Source organism: Cervus elaphus, chromosome 14 (assembly GCF_910594005.1).
Source record: "Cervus elaphus chromosome 14, mCerEla1.1, whole genome shotgun sequence".
Classification (NCBI taxonomy): Eukaryota; Metazoa; Chordata; class Mammalia; order Artiodactyla; family Cervidae; genus Cervus; species Cervus elaphus.
This window is the reverse complement of record NC_057828.1, coordinates 15103633-15118398: the sequence shown is the minus strand read 5'-3', so window position 1 is coordinate 15118398 and position 14766 is coordinate 15103633. Positions and strand designations below refer to the sequence as shown.

General features: G+C 38.7%; 1 long non-coding RNA gene across 1 annotated transcript; it reads right to left on the bottom strand.

Moving 5' to 3' along the window:
• Nucleotides 1–1709: 1709 nt before the first annotated feature.
• On the bottom strand, nt 1710–10354 carry LOC122708183. The gene is made up of 3 exons (XR_006345037.1): nt 9870–10354; nt 4566–4715; nt 1710–2220 (listed from the first exon to the last, which is right to left on the bottom strand). It is a non-coding gene; the product is annotated as an uncharacterized LOC122708183 (long non-coding RNA).
• Between the last annotated feature and the right edge of the window lie 4412 nt (nt 10355–14766).

Sequence of the window (14766 nt, the reverse complement as noted above, 5' to 3'; positions counted from 1 at the left end):
AACAGATTATTTTTGCAGCTCTAGATTAAAACTGTTCTGCAAACAAAAAAGCCTGTGACTTGGGTTATGAGTTTATGTTGATGTTCAACCCATCTGTTAACTGCTGACATTTTCACGGGTGCTCAAGAGGCATGAACGTGAAGGCGAAAATAGAACCCCAAGCCAAACACACAAAGTCGGTTCCTCTTTGGTCACTGGGGAAGCTTTACAGCTCATATAAAGCACGATTTGTACTCTATTTGCATAAGCAGCTCTCGGTTACAGAATCACAGGATGCTAGAATCAGGAAGCACATAATAGATTGCCTAGTGTAATTCTTTGAAATTGAGGCTCTTGGAGATAAAATGATTCACCTGATATTTCACAGCTAGCGGTTGACACAGCCAGGAGCAGAATACAGTTTCTGTGCAGTATGTCTGGAGCCACTTGACTACTTCCCTTTCGTAAACTGTTCCTTCCCCATAACCCATAGGTTAGCTCCAAACTCTAGCTGTGGTTTTGTGGCAAAAGCACTAGGTCTTGGGTTATAGAACCCAGATTTAAGCCCGAGCCTTGACACTTTGTAGATGTGTGACCCTGGTCAAGTCGCCTGACCTTTCTGGGCTCCATTTTTTGTCTCTTCAACTTTTCTTCTATCTCACAGGGCTGTCATTGGAACTAAATAAGTGACACAAAGCACTTTGCAAACTATAAATCAGTTTGCAGATGCAAAGTGAAATAATTCTAACCACATCGTAATAGTGGTATAAAAGGAAAAAGCAGGTAACAGCGAGCTGCAGTCAACTGTTCTCAGCAGAACACTGAGCTCTTTGTCTGCAGGCTTTCTTCCTAGAAAGAGAACACATATCTAGAAGAGTTTGACATTTCAAAGGACAACAAATGAATAAATAGATTTCTGGAGGTTGTGTCGTAAGTCAAGAGTATTTTACCCATTAAACAAAGAGGTGGTGAATTTGGAAGATTTACTATTGAGGGTGCCTTGAACTGAGGGGACCAAGAAGACCTGACTCACAGGGTCTGAAACGATGGAGGTCGGGCAACTCCAGCTGGGGTTTGTCAAGGTCTCAGTTCAGCATCTCTGTGATTCTCTTGGTTCCACCCTCCTCCATATATTGGCTTCTTCTTGGATGGTGGCAACCTTTCCAGCCACCATATCCTGACGGGGTAAAGTTCAGAGGTTGAAAAGCCCTGCTTCTTCAGCGTCACCTACTTAAAACTGAAGAAATCATACCAGCAGAACGCCCCTCGTACTTCTGTGGCCTGAAATGGATACCATGGAAGTACTACAAATGGCTTAAAATAAATCAGTACAAAGGTACCTGAAAAATTGGTATACATGATCTCATTTATAAAGCAGAAATAGAGGCACAGACGTTGTGAACAAACACACAGGTACCAATGGGGAAGGGTGGGATGGGATGAATTGGGATACTGGGATTGACATATATGCACTATTGATACTATGTATAAAATAGATAACAAATGAGAACCCACTGTCTAGCACAAGGAACTCACCCAATTCTCTGTGGTGACCTAAAGGAAATCCCAAAAAGGGGGGATATATGTAAATGTACAGCTGACTCACTTTGCTGTACAGTAGAAATCAACACAACATTGTACAGCAACTATACTCCAATACAAAAATGTTTAAATCTAAATTCCAAAATAAATACATAAATAAGTAAAATAAAATAATCAGGATAGCAGCTTCCCAGGTGGTCCAGCAGTAAGACTCTGCACTCCCAATGCCAGGGGCCTGAGTTCAACCCCTGGTTAGGGATTGAACCCTAGATCCTACGTGCTGCAGCGTAAGATCCGGAGTGCCACAAATAAGACCCAGCATAGACAAATAAACATTTTTTTAAATGCTGGCTATAAAAAAAGAATCAGGACACATTAACCTGAGTTGGAGATGGAGCCAGACTTTCCTCATGCTTAAGTGTATAGTGGAGGGGTGGATGCTTGAGCGAAATTAGGAAGGATGGACTCAGAGGATTCTGCTGCCATAAGCTTTCTCACTGTTGTGTCTCTGTCAGCAGTCTCGCCTCTCAGGAGCAATGATCAACAAAGGTGGTAGTCCTGATGGAAGAAGAGGACAAACTATGTATTGATGCCAGTTCAGGGTCCAGCTTGTCAGTCCTAGAAAAGGTATTTTGAGTTTTGTCAGCATCCTGGGTTTTTTGTTCCTTTGCTATCATGCTGCTCCAGGGAGAAGCCAAGCTGGGAAACAGAAGAGCAAGACATACAGAGTTATGACATACAAAGTTGAATGGAGAAAACAGATTTCAAGAATTTAATAAGAAGAGGAGCATCACTTTGGAAGACTGAGGAAGACTGAGATAGAGAAAGTGGCATCAGATAGACTTCAACTACCATAGGAAATGGGAATGAACACATGAGGAAAGTTGGGCAAAATATGGGCAACCAAAGAGCAAAGTTGAAATGAAGTACATTCACATTCAAAACAGGTTTAAAGAAACACACTTGAGAGCCAGATTTGGCCTTGGCCTGTCACTATGTTACTAATAACAGAGTAGTTGAAGAGAGTCACTGAAGAATAATTTCTAGTCAAGTAGAGTCAAATGGAGAGACATTTGCAAAAGTCTAAAGTTTAATCTTTAAAAAAAGAAAAAAAAACTATTGTGAAAAAAGAAAATAACAACTTCCATATATTAAAAATGAGTTCTGTTAGGTTCTATTTCATTTGTATGGATCATTTCACATATAATGTAAAATATAAAAAGATTCCCTAAACTATTATCTCCCAAAGTTTTGTTTTCAAGACTGATTCTCAACATAAAAAAATAAGCAGTTCACGTTCCTCAACAGTAAGATTTTTTCATGCCTAGGAAATTCAATCATATTGTTTATTTCTACTTGAGTGGTATTGGATCTAGCAGAAATTTAATATGGTTTATTTTTTCTATTCAGTTTATCAACGATGACTGCTTTCCAACCCTTCTTTAAGCACTCTGTACTCCATGTGCCAACCATATTCAAACAAAGAGGTGTGAGTAGTTTCCTATGCCACTTTAAGGGGTGTTTTGCTTAAGAGACACAGTACTAATGGTCATCCTGCAGCTCAGCTTTACAGTCTTGCTTCTTCTTACCTCAACTGAAATTACCGTAAAAGACAAATAAAGTCACTTTTTCAACCATGTCAGGAGACCAGAGAGATGACTGCATACATGCTAAAGTAATTCAGCAACTATAAATGCATAGAGACAGGGCAAACGTACCTGAATCTATTTTTGGCTGGTGAACACTCTCACCATTTTTGGCAGTGTGAACAGTCATGTGCATGCAATCTCAGCTCAAGGCAAACACCAGCATTAGCCTTGATTTGTTTCTATGGTTTCAAATCACTCCAGATGACACCCGAGGTACAGCTTACAGTAATGCCTCCCACTAGAAGTCTGGTTCCAAAACCCTCTTTATCTAGCTCCCTTCAAGAAATACTAACAAAACCAGCAATTCTGAATTCCTGAGTTTTTTAATCACTACTTTAAAAAGAAAACCCCTCTAAGTATTTGAGATTTCTTTGATAATGCTCTAAAACAAGTTTAGGTTGGGGTGATGAAGTATTTATGCCCAAATAGGAGAAATGTGGGTTTGAGTTTTGAGAATAAAGCACTAGGCCCCCTCTTTTATTATCTGGCTGATTCTCTTGACTTAATATTTATCATCATCCATATTTAATGAGCCCTTAATAAGCCTACACCAGTCTTTTGTTTAGATGGTATTTTGCTAGGTAATCATTGACTTTGGTCAGTAGAAAATATTTAAATGACACATTTGTTATTTAGTCACTCAGTTGTGTCTCTTTGGTGACCCCGTGGAGCCCCCCAGGCTCCTCTGTCCACGGGACTTCCCAGGCAAGAATACTGGAGTGGGTTGCCATTCCCTTCTCCAGGAGATTATCCTGACCCAGGGATTGAACCTGCATCTCCTGCACTGGCAGGCAGGTTCTTTACCACTGAGCCACCAGGGAAGTACCAAATTGCACATTAGATATAAATAAATTAGGCCAGACCTAAGAAATTTAAGGAATGACAAAGTTAGATATACTTATTACCATAGGGCAGCAAGTAAAAAAGGATATCTGAGTCCTATCCTGCTACTTCCTGACAGTAAATTTGTAAGAGAGATTTGCAGGATGGATACACTGCAAAAATATACACTGTATTTTAAAAGGCCTTGACTAAAAAGTCCTTATGAGACTCTCAACTTTATGTGATGGGTTGAATAATGTCTTCACAAAATTCATGTCCCCACAGGACCTATGGCAGTGGAGATAAAGAGAGGCAGATGGACTGATTATTATATTTAATATTAATAATATTAAAGATGTAATATTCAGAAGGACAGGATCATCAGAAAAGGGAAGAACTGAGTTTCACTCCCTAATTCTGATTTGGGATCCTGGGTTAATTGCAGTATCACTCACTGATATGAGAAAAGGTGAGAATTAAGGAGAAGGATGAGATATGTTGAGTGTCGCATTAGGACTGCATTCAACCAGATACAAGAAGCTCTACAGTAGTGGCCAATTCTTGTTTACTCACACAAAACACCTGGGAGCAGACAACACAGGCTGGATTCTGTGTTTAAATAAGGCCACCGGGGACTCATTTCCTTTAGTCTTTCTCTTCTCCACCCTTACTGCATAGTTTTCATTTCCTGTGATCACAAGTGACTCCTGTGCCTCCAGAGTTCTAGGGAAAGAAGTAAGGACAAGAAGTGGCACCAAGAGATTCCCAAATGTGTGACATTTGTAGAACTTTTAACATGGCCACCTTTAACTGCAGAGGAGGCTCGAAAACTGAGTCTTAAATCTCTTACAGTCAATGTGGAAAAAAACAGGAATGAGTTTTAAATAAACAAACAGCAGTATTTGACACATTAAGATTAGAACGTCTGTGCAACATCCATTTGGAAATTAAGAGTGTGAAGGGAGGAATATATAGATGGCAATCAAACCCTCAGGAGCGAATGAGACAGATCACTCAAGAAAAGTGGTTACAGTGAAGCCCAGGACAGAAGTGTGGAGAAAGGAACATATGCACACACAAGGAAAAGAAGACACTACGAAAGAAGCAAAGAAGAAATAAAGCTAAGCAAAAACAGCAAAGTCGATGCCAAGGAAAATAACTAGGTATGGCATTCTCTGGGGAAATATAAGTGATTCAGGATTGCTGGAATGTAAACAACAGAGGGTCTGATGGGACTACAGTGCTGTCAAAGGCGACAGGGCAGATCCTTAAAAGTCTCATAGTATATCTGCAACCACAGAAACACAAAGGATCATAATAGAACACTATGAACAATTAAATGACAACAAATTGGACAACTGGAAGAAATGGATAAATTCCTAGAAAGTTTCATGAAGAAATAAAAAATTTGAACAGACCAATTATTAGTAAGGAGACTGAATCAGTAATCAAAAATCTCCCAATGAACAAAAGTCCAGAATCAGATGGCTTCACTGGTGAATTCTACCAAACATTCAAAGAAGAGTTAATAGCAACACTTGTCAAACTTTTTCAAGAAATAAAATAGGAGGGAACACTTCTGAACTCATTTTATGAGGCAAATATTACCAAAACAAGGACACTACAAGAAAAGTACAGCCAATATTCCTCATGAACATAGATGCAAAAATCCTCAACCAAATATTAGCAAACTGAACTCAATAGTACATGAAAAGGATTATACACTATGATCAAGTGTATCATCTCTGGGATTTATTCCAGCAATGCAAGGGTGGTTCAGTATCCACAAATCAATCAATGTGATACACTACTAAACAAATTGAGGAACAAAAATCATTTGATCATCTCAATAGATGAAGAAAGAGGATTTTATAAAATCAACTTTTATTTATGATCTTTTTTAAAAAAACTCAACAAAGTGGGTACAGAGGGAATGTACCTCAGTATAACAGGCCATATATGACAAACCAGAGCTAACATCATATTTAATGATGAAAGACTAAAAGCTTTCCTCTAAGAAGAGGGACAAGACAAAGATGCCCACTCACATCATTTTATTCAACATGGTATTGGGATTCCTAGCCAGAGCATTAAAGAAACAAAAGGCATCCAAATTGGAAAGGAAGAAGTAAAACTGTCATTATTTGCAAGTGACATATCAAATGTATAAAACCTAATCACGCCACCAAAACAACTGTTAGAACTAATGAAAGAATTTAGTAAAGTTGCAGGATACAGAATAAATAAACACAAATCTCTTGTATTTCTATACACTAATAATGAACTATCATAGAAAGAAATTAATAATCCCATTTATAATTTCATCTAAAATAATAAAATACCTAGGAATAAAGTTAACCAAAGAGATGAGAGACCTGTACACTGAATACCATGAGACATTCATGAAAGAAACTGTAAGAACACACAAATAAATGGAAAGTTATTCCATGCTCATGGATCAGAATTAATATTGTTAAAATGTCCATGCTATCTAAAAGGAAATGATACAAATGAACTTACTTATAAAACAGAGACTCACAGGCTTAGAAAATGAACTTATGGTTGATGGGGGGAAGGGACAGTGAAAGGAGTTTGGGGTGGTCATATACACACTCCTGTATTTAAAATGGATAACTGACAAGGTCCTACATGGAACTCTACTCAATGTTATTTGTAGAAAGTTACATGTAGAAATGTTATGTGTACACATAACACACAATGTTATGTGTGGAAATGCTTTTTCAATGTTAGGGGAGAATGGATACATATATATGTATGGCTGAGTCCCATCTGTTCACCTGAAACTATCACAACATTGTTAATCAGCTATATTCCAATATAAAACAAATAGTTTTAAAAAGTAAAAAAAAAAAAAAAGCCTCAATACAAAGTAAAAAAGTTCAAAATAAAATGTTGATACAACATTGTTAATCAGCTAAACTCCAATACAAAATAAAAAGTTCAAAATAAAATGTCCATACTACCCAAAGCAATCAATAGATTCAATAAAATCCCTATTGAAATTGTAATGGCATTTTCACAGATACAGAACAAACAATATTAAAATTTGTATGAAAACACAAAAGATCCCATATAGCCAAACAATTTTGAGAAAGAACAAAGCTGGAGGCATCAAACTCTCTGATTTCAAACTATGTTTACAAAGCTACTGTAATCAAAATAGTATGTCATTAGCATAAAACAGGCAAACAGATTAGTGGAACAGATTAGAGAGCCCAGAAATGCATCCACATATATATAGTCAATTAATTTATGACTACAGAATCAAGAATATACAATGGTGAAAGGGCAGTTTCTATAAAAAATATTGGGAAAAACTGGACACCTACATGCAAAAGAGGAAACTAGAACACTACCTTTGGGTTCATACCCTTGGGTTCGAACCCAAAATGGTAAAGACTTGAATGTAAGATCTGAAACTATAAAACCCCTAGAAGAAAATATAAGCAGTAAGCTCTCTGACAATAGTCTTGGTGATGATTTTTTTTTATTTGACACCAAGTGAAAGCCACTCAGTCATGTCCAACTCTTTGTGACCCCATGGACTACAGCATGCCAGGGTTTCCCTGTCCATCACTTTCTCCCAGAGCTTGCTCAAACTCATGTCCAGTGAGTCAGTGATGCCATCCAACCATCTTATTTTCTGTTGCCCCTTCTCCTCATGCCTTCAATCCTTCCCAGCATCAGGGTCTTTTCCAATGAGATGGCTCTTCACATCAGGTGGCCAAAGTATTGGAGCTTCAGTTTCAGCATCAGTCCTTCCAAAGAATGTTCAGAACTGATTTCCTCTAGGATTGACTGGTTTGATCTCCTTACAGTCCAAGGGACTCTCAAGAGTCTTCTCCAACACCACAGTTAAAAAGCATCAATTCTTCAGCACTCAGTCTTTTTTATGGTCCAACTCTCACATCTGTACAAGACTACTAGAAGGACCATCTTTTAATTTCATGGTTGTAGTCACCATCTGCAGTGATTTTGGAGCCCAAGAAAATAAAATCTGTGACTGTTTCCACACTTCCCCCTTCTATTTGTCAAGAAGCAATGAGACCAGACGCCATGATCTTAGTTTTTTGAATGTTGAGTTTTAAGCTAGCTTGAATTTTCACTCTCCTCTTTCACCCTCATCAAGAGGCTCTTTAGTTTTTCACTTTCTGACACTAGAGTGGTATCTGCAAATCTGAGGTTGTTGATATTTCTCCCAGCAGTCTTGATTTCAGTTTGTGATTCATCCAGCCAAGCATTTCACATGATGTACTCAGCATAGAAATTCAACAAGCAGGGTGACAATAGAAACCTTGTCATACTCCTTTCCCAGGATGAACCAGTCCATTGTTCCATGTCCAGTTCTAACTGTTGCTTCTTGACCCACGTACAGGTTTCTCAGGAGACAGGTAAGGTGGTCTAGTATTCTTATCTCTTTAAGAATTTTTCACAGTTTGTTGTGATCCACACAGTTATATAGAGTATAATGTTATTTTAAAAGTAGGAAAAAAGTAAAAATAAATGAATTTAGAGATCATTCTTTAACACATTTATTGTACAGTAGGGGATCCAAGTTCCAAGGCAGTTGTCTGATTCCACACTGCTGGTCAGTGGCAGAGTCAAGAACAGACACTCAAGTATGTAAGTTTCACTTTATGGCTCTTTTCCATGAAACTGCATTGGAAAATACAATCCCTATTCTGAAGGAGCATGTCTGGTTGGTCAAGAACAGATAAATTCACAGTCCTTAAATAATTAGAGAACAATTCTAAGGACATATATAATTAAGTCAAAGACATGGATCACCCTCAGACTAGTTAATTGGTACTTGAGTGGTTGAATAATTCAATTCTGATGATAGCAGTTTCTTACTCTTCTGAATCTAAATGAATAATTGATTAAAATAATGGTGAGTCTTATTGTCACAGATTATACAACAGATTATCCTCAATTTGTTTGTTATCTTGAAACTGCATCTCCCTACGGGTAGCAAAGTTAAGCCAAATGTTGAAGACATGTTCTTAAGTCAGCAGAAATCTGAACAAGGCCTGTGATGTTATATGTGTTTCCCTAAACCCCAGGGACTTAAATATCTTAAGGCTTGTTCATATTACATTAAGCAAATAATAAATGGGGGTAAAAAAAATCAAGGTAGATTATTTGGTATTAGTGGGGGGAGGGTGGATATCAAGTTAAAAGAAAAATGAAGTTCTTTTTTCTAAAAATTATGAAGAAAATGTCAACTTGAGATAAAACATTATTTTCAAGACTTCTCTAATGCAAGTGCCATAATTAAACCTCCATTTCAAAATGTTTCATGTTATCTTGTGTTTCTGGAGCAGCAGCAGTAAACTAAGTTTGTGGCTTAACAGCCTCTCAGATTTGTACACAGGGTCCCAAATGCTTTCTAATTATTTATAGTCAGTTGGATTCATTACATTTAGTTCATTTTTACCAACACTGCAAAACCTGAGGGGTCACAAATATAAGTAAGACGTAGGCTCCACCCTCATGCTTTAATCAGGAAGTCAAATAATATTTAAACTGAAGTAACATTTACTTAGAACCTTTTGTGTACCTTTAATGTGCTACCATATATTTAATAATTTCATAATATTCCTCCAACATATGATGAAAGAAGGAAAATGAAACCCAGTGAGATGAATGTGGCTGGACAGAGACACAGAGATAGCAGCAGGAGGGCTGAGATCTGAAACCCATTTTTCTTTTTCCAGGTTCAGTTACTCTTGACAACACTACATTTACCTTCAAGGAAGGGTAAGAGAAAAAGAGAGAGATAGTCAGCTTTGGAGACCTGAGAACAGGAAGAATATAGATTAGGCCCTGAGGATAAAATGTGAACTGGAATCTCACCTGGCACACTCCTCTGGGAACAAGAAGAAGCAGCAGCACTTGTCAGCTCAGGCTAGGAATCCAGGTGGGAAAGGGACTTGAAGGGTTGAGGGAGGCGGTGGGTAGCAAGAAAGGATTCCATGAGAAATGGGATTTGCAGAGAAGCTGCCTGTGAACAGACCTTGAGGATTAGCATAATTTGGGTAAGTAAAGAAGAGAAGAAAGGAGATTGGAGATGATCCCAGGAGCATACCCTTTTTAACAAACTCTCCCCAGTAATTCTTGTGCAAACTAAAATCTGAGAACCACTCATTTAGATATTTGGCAAATATAGCACTATAATAAATTATGACATCTAAATTGATGGGAAAAGATCATTAAAAGGAAAGAGCTCATTTTTACCCTATGGCCAAGTATTTAAAATTTCAGAGAATTGCAATATATATATATACATATATATATATAGGAAAGTGAAAGTTGCTCAGTCGTGTCCAACTCGACCCCATGGACTCAGGCAGTCCATGGAATTCTCTAGGCCAGAATACTGGAGCGGGTAGATTTCCCCTTCTCCAAGGGATCTTCCCACCCCAGGGATCGAACCCAGGTCTCCCACTTTGCAGGCAGATATTTTACCAGCTGAGCCACGAGAGAAGGCCATATATATGTGTGTATATATATATATATATATACACACACACACACACACAAAGTACATTTTACTTAGGACTAAAGTTTTGATTAAGTACTTCAAAGTTTTAATATAAGTACTTTTGATATAAGTACTTTGATATAAGTTGAGTTGCTGGTCTCAACTGAAATTTATTTATAGAATGTGTGTGTGTGTCTGTGTGTTCAGTCGTTCAGTCATGTCAGACTCTTTGCGACTCCATGGACTGCAGCCTGCCAGGCTCCTCTGTCCATGGGATTTCCCAGGCAAGAACACTGGAGTGGGTGCCGTTTCTTCCTCCGGGGGATCTTCCTGACCCCCGGGTCAGGAACCTGTGTCTCCTGTATTGGCAGGCGGATTCTTTACCACTGAGCTACTTGGATAGAGGCATGATTTCCATTTATATAATATCTGGTCCCAAAATGACTATGTTAAAAGACTGACAAGGATACATTAGGTGTTTTCTCTGTCATTAAATATATCACTGTCTGTTAGGAGAGAAAGACATGTAAGTGACGGTTGACTTGCAGGGTGATAAGCGCTATGCTATGTTAGTCACTCAGTCATGTTCAGCTCTTTGTCCATGGGGTTTTCATGGGATTTGTCCATGGCTGTCCAGCCAGCCTCCTCTGTCCATGGGATTTTCCAGGCAAGAATACTAGAGTGGGTTGCCATTTCCTTCTCCAGGGGATCTTCCTGACACAGGGATCAAACCTGGGCCTCCTGCTTTGCAGGCAGATTCTTTACCATTTGAGCCGTCAGGGAAGGCTGATAAGTATACACATGACTATATACACATATACATACACATATACATATAGTACACATGACTTATGTACAGTGTGGAACAATGGAACTACAATCATCTCTGTTTAGTTCATGGTGGGAAACGGCCAGGATTCAAGAGAGATGTTCTCCAGAGATAGACTTAAGCTGTATTTTGAACGATCAGAAGGTGTTTACCAAGCAAATAAAGGAGGGAATTTATAACTTCAAAAACCAACAGGGGGAGAAAAAAATAGAATGATATAACAAATAAAAAACCCAACTTAAATCAAAAGAAGGCAAGAAAAAAGACATTAAAGAAACATCAATTGGATGAGACAAGTAGAAAATGAAACTAAAGTGGCAGATTTAAAATTCCTCATATCAGCAATTACATTAAATGTACTAAATGCTCCAAGTAGAAGACAAATATTAAGACCCTAGATTTAACTTTTGCTATGTGTGACTTCCAAAACATAATTGTACAGAGTATTGAAAATTTTAAAGTGGGAAAAATTCAAATACTAACTACAATAATGTTGTAGTAATTATATCAAAAGCAAGATAAATACATTACTGACAATAAAGAGGTTTTCTTCATTAAGATAAAAGATTTAGTACTCTGAGGGTTAATAATTTTAAATTTATATGTGCTTAATAACATGCTTCATAAGAATAAATACAGTATTATTGTATTTACAAGAGTTATAATGGACAACATTGCATTTTATTCTTTAGAGGTACATACATAGTTTCTAAGACTATATTGAACAAGCAAGAAAGACTTTATCACAAACACCACAATAATACTTCCAGGACAGAGAAAGGGTCATATAGTTAGTAAGGAATATCCAGGAGCCTTCAGCAGGGCTGAAAAAGTTCTATCTTTTGAAGGGTATGTTTCCAGAGGTGTCTGTGTTTTAACTGTTCACTACCCTGCACATTTATTTTTCATCTATCGCTGTTTTCTTTTTTATTGGAGTATAATTGTTTTAGACCTGGTAGCTCAATCGGTAAAGATCTGCCTGCAATGCAGAATACCCAGGTTCGATCCCTGGGATGGGAACATCCCCTGGAGAAGGGAATGGCTACCCACTCCAGTGTTCTTGCCTGGGAAATCCCATGGACAGAGGAGCCTGGTGGGCTACAGTCCATGGGGTCACAAAGAGTTGGACACAATTGGGCAACTAACAAATTCACTTTTCATAATTACTTTACAACATTGTGTAGTTTAAGCTCAACAATGAACTGAATCAGCTATATGTATATACATATATTCCCTCCCTCTTGGACCCACCCCTCCCATTCCACCCATCTAGGTCATCATCACCGAACATCAAGCTGAGGTCCCTGTGCTATACTGCAGGTTCCCACTAGCTATCTGTTTTACACATGATAGTGTATATGTCAATCCTAATCTCCCAATTCATCCCTCCCTTCACTGGACCCACACATCCATTTTCTATGTCTGCATCTCTATTCCTGCCCTACAAATAGGTTCACCAGTACCATTTTTATAGATTTCACACATCTGCGTTAATATATGATATTTTTCTGTCTGACTTACTTCACTCTGTACAACAGACTCTAGGTTCATCCACAGTTCTACAAATGACCCAGTTTCATTCTTTTTTATGGCTGAGTAGCATTCCATTGTGTATATGTACCATATCTTCTTGCAGCACTATTTACAAAAGGCAGGACATGGAAGCAACCTAAAGGTCCATCAACAGATGAATGGATAAAGAAGAGGTAGCACACTACACATTTATGATTTGTGCACTTTTCTGGCATAATATATTTTGCATTCCTTAATTTTAAAAAACATTTTAAAAGACCAGCAATTGTAACTTAGGTGTTTAATGTCCAGATGAGATTTTCAGAGGAGAAGCCTGGGCTGAAGAAGCCAACACTGGAGCTATGCCCTGAAGGCAGCAGCAGAGCCATGAGCATGAGACTGTACAGAGAACACATGGGAAGACGTGAGCTCCCCAGACAGAGGCTTAGGGAGCACAAACATTTAAAAAATAGGTGGCCTTTAAAAGGAGCAATCTCAGAAGTTTCAGAAGAGCAAAGAGAAAGTCAAATTCAGAAACACAAGGGGTAGGATGTTTCCTGAGGAGGAAATAATCAACACCAAGTTCACTAGCAAGGTAAAGTCACACAAGAAATGACAGGTAATTACGGACATGGCAATTTAAAAGTCAATAAACTTAGTAAGAATAGCTTTACTTTGTATCAAAATCAACATGGAAATCAACTTATTTTCAGTGATAATAGATAAACTGTGTGTATCTTAAAGACTCACAGGTTTTACTGTATCACGAGTCATTTTGCCTTCGATCTAAATACCTGAGAATACTGATTCACTGTTTGAAAAACCCAGCCCTTAACTTTTTGAGATTCTAGTAATGCAAGTGTTAGTAATCCAGCAGTTTAATCACATACTGTGATGGAGATTGTCAGTTTCCTCTCCCTATTCATTCTGCCTTCCTTTTATAATAAAAGTACCTCTGTTCTTCAGATATATTTTGCCACCCAACCCAAAGACTACACTCCCCAGCCCCCACTGAAGGTGGGAGGGACTGATGTCTAAGTTCTGGCCACTGACACGTGGAATGAAGACTGCTGACCATACCCCAGTAACCGTTCTCTTTTTCCTGTGGGTAATACAAACTTCTCACCAAGTTAAATTGTAGTCACAGACAGCCAGCCTCAGACATTACACTGTTTGACCATCACAGTAAGACTGGAGCAATGTGTCAGCCTCCCAGGACGATTGCCCTGGTCTCACTACAACTACCTGTCTCCTTGTTGGCTAAGAAATAGCCACAGGCAACATCTGCGGCAGCCTTTTAACCCTTGTGTTGATGGTGGCAGGGCCACCTCACTAGCCTGGGTCCCTTGGATTACTTCATGGAGCAGAGTCCTACCTACCTGCCACTATATGTTGACCTCTTTTTATTAACTAGATTAATTGAAACAATCAAAATAAACACCATGCGGTATTTCCCGGGAAGGACCTTACTTAAAAGAGAGGGAGAACTATCTCCTAACACTCCCTTTCCTCCTTCCGGGACCATGGTTGTTATGAGTTAGGCTCCAACATCCAGGTGGAACTGTTAGGGGAACCACTGACTGACACCGCCCATGCTGGCCAGGCCCAGTAGTAACTGCTGGCATGAGTTATCGTAAACAGGAGGTCCTGTAAGAAGTGTGAAACTAACAAGCTACCACCATCCAGAATTCCAGAAAGGTCAAATGGAGAAAGGAGACTCCAGTCCATATGTCCTACCAATCTTCCAGAATCTTCACTGGTATCCCTCTAGGCTGAGTGATGTATGTGTCACCAGGAAGGATCCTAGGTGGCCAGAGACAACTCAGAAACTAACCCAGTTACTATAAAACCTGAGACTGTGAGCCATGGGGCAAAGCAGTTCTCCTGGGTTCCCTTATGCTTCTGCTCTCTGCCCAAGAGTCCCTTCC